The 2,974-nt window shown below is 31.0% G+C and overlaps 1 long non-coding RNA gene across 2 annotated transcripts; it reads right to left on the bottom strand.

Moving 5' to 3' along the window:
• Window positions 1-308: 308 nt before the first annotated feature.
• On the bottom strand, window positions 309-2,198 carry LOC108203714 (uncharacterized). 2 transcript variants are annotated; one of them, XR_010288537.1, is made up of 4 exons: window positions 2,061-2,198; window positions 1,867-1,954; window positions 1,698-1,761; window positions 309-704 (listed from the first exon to the last, which is right to left on the bottom strand). It is a non-coding gene; the product is annotated as an uncharacterized LOC108203714 (long non-coding RNA). The 2 variants fall into 2 exon arrangements; XR_001803486.2 differs by having other exon boundaries at window positions 1,867-2,183.
• Window positions 2,199-2,974: the final 776 nt, after the last annotated feature.

Genomic DNA, 2,974 nt, shown 5'->3' with positions numbered 1-2,974 from the left:
TTATTTGGTTTCTTGCAACATTTTTGAGATATTGCAATAGACTTTCAATTGTAATCTGTTGTAACATTTTTGAGGCCTTTAGCAACAATTTTATAGTGTTACAATAAATTTAATGGAACATTTCTTTGTAACACTTTATACTTAAACTGTTGCATACCAATAATTTAAAATTTTGTTGTAACACTTTTGTGCAACATTATTAAACCAATTGCAATACTTTTTATTTTTTAGTAACACATTTCTGCAACAGTTTTCTGTGTATTGTAATCCTTTTTAAATTGTTGGGCCTGAATTACAGTAATACTATATAAATGCAATACTCAGAAATTTTCATAACTTGAAAAATGGTCAAAATAGAATTCAAAGTATAAACCGAGTCATCAAGTTGAAAGATACATAGAAACCAGACTAAAGTACCAACTTATAAACCATCCTTACAAAAGTCAATCTAAAAGCAAGCATAGAGATGAAGATGTAAACATAAAAAGTGACTAAAAATCTTCATTCATCACTATATTCAGCAGCTACATTCCCATCCTCCTCTTTGTCAAGTTCATCTCAGTTGCACGCAACACTTCTTCAATAGCAATGTCATTGAAATAAGGTTTTACCTCTCCCAATTTGCAAATTACATTTGTCACCTTATCACGAACTTTTTTCTTGGTCATCTGCTCCGTGTTGTTGGCTTGCAAGAGAGACCAGCACTGTTGGTGCAAATCATGAAGGATAGAAATACCAAGTTTGTCAAACAAAAAAGTATGGATCAGTTTGTCATATCCATTATCAATACATATCTCGTAGTTGGAGTAGGAGGCTACCATAATAGTCTAATGGAAGAAAATAAAATGAGAATGAAAAAGTCAGCAAAAAGTCTATCCTCAACCCATATATTATGCGAACAACATATCTAACCACAAAAGAATAATATATATGGTTAATTCCAAAGAAGCCTAATGTGTGCCTAATTCCAAATAAGCCTGCGCAAAGTCGACTAAATATATGTTGTGTTAGGAGCATCACTTTAGTTGCACATTGTGCAAGATTGTCATGCACTATAATATGATTGTCGACTAAATGCATATTCTTATTTTTACCTTATTCCCGCTTTCAATTAACAAGGTCAGGATCTGCAGACCTGGGTTTAGGAATGCGTCTATTCTTATTTTTACCATATCTTTTAACTAAGCTTGCTATCAAAATGGCGTCTTTCTTTGTTGTTATCACATGTACAGCATCTGGTGGGCATCTACCATTCATGTGCCAAAGCTGAGATATAGTCTTGCTTATCTCTCTAACTAGCGCATATAGAAGTGATAATTTTTCAGCCCCAATTGGACAAAAAACAATACCTAAAACTGAGCTTGACTTGAATTAGCATAGAAAGAGCCTCAGGTATCATTTTAACAGGTTCTGTCATAATGCAGCGCTACTAAAACTGAGAAAACTATTCGTGCATTAAAGGGAGCCCTATGGAAAAGTGCACATCCAATAAAATGACTGAGATATGATAGTCGGAGACATCCAATATAAGACGGTGCCATAAATATCATGTAACAAAATAATTAGTAGAAATCAAAGAAATTTGAGCGATGAAAACAAATCAATTAAACCTAATCAAAACCTCAAATGAGTTGAAAAGTCCTAATTGAAACGAAATACACAAAGCGGCGCACCAGATTTTCTCATAAGAGACTTACATATATGGGAGAGAGTTTGGAAAGAGACGAAGCTGCGAGAGAGTGAGGCAGAGGCCCTTCAAACCTTAGAAATGCATCAACATACAAAATCGATACTTAGTAATGTGTCTACAACAAAACAAAAACTAAGGAACAGATACATACAATACCAAAGATGAAGAGGATGTACCTTAAACCAAAATCGAAGCCCTAATTTGATTAAAACCCCTTATTTGATTATAGCTAATTGGATTGAAGCCTTGAAATTAACTGAGATACTGAATTAAACGAAGAGGCCACAATCGAATCAAGAAGCTGGAATCAATTACCCAAATCAATTCGTTCAATCGATTGAGATATTAAGAGAGAGAGTACTAACTTTACCTGATGGATAGAGAGAGATGGGTTAGAGGTATAGAGAAGAGTGTAACTGTAATGTGTGAATTACTTTGAAATCTTATCTGAAAATTTCGTCAAAGTGAGGCGGGTGTTTTCTACCCCTCTTCAATTTTACATTATTGAGTCCGCTCTCCAATTTTTTATAATTGAGTGTGCACGCCGGCTACTTGTAAAATTTATTTAATTTATTTTTAGTTTTATAAAAAAATTACCATTTTATGGTGTTTGCTGTTTTAATTTTTTTAATATTTATTAAAATAAGTTAACCATTAATACTAATATAAAATCTAATATTTTAATATTTATAAAAATAAATTAATCAATTATTTGCTAATTAGAATGTTTTTACAATTAATTTTATCCATATTTAATTACATTAGGTTAGATGATAAGATCATTTTAAAATTATTTTTCAAAAAAATCAAACTTATTTTAAAATAATTAAATATTTTTACAATATTTAAAATATATAATTATTTATTTACTTGGACGACCTTATATATATATACATATATATATATATATATATATATATATTTAAATTGAATATTGATAAGTGTGAAAGTCAATAAATATGTAGATTTGGAATTCATAGTTAAATAGTATAATTTTGTTTATTAATACTCTAGTGCAACACACTGATTTGGCTATCATAACAAAATGGATATACACCGGAGAAGAGGAGATATTTGTTTTTTGGAAGTGAAATGTTTGTTTTGGGGGTTAGTTTTTGGGTAACTGTTCTGGCACCAGCCACTCAAAAAAAAAAAAGCCCGCCAAATTTTTTATTCCACTTGACAAAAATGTTGCAAACAACGGTAACGTTTAAGAAAAGTGTTACAATTGGCATCAACTTTTGCAACTCTGAGTAAAAATTACCAAGCATGCAACACTTTTCA

Source organism: Daucus carota, chromosome 2 (genome assembly GCF_001625215.2).
Source record: "Daucus carota subsp. sativus chromosome 2, DH1 v3.0, whole genome shotgun sequence".
NCBI lineage: Eukaryota > Viridiplantae > Streptophyta > Magnoliopsida > Apiales > Apiaceae > Daucus > Daucus carota.
This window is presented reverse-complemented; position numbering and strand designations above follow the sequence as displayed.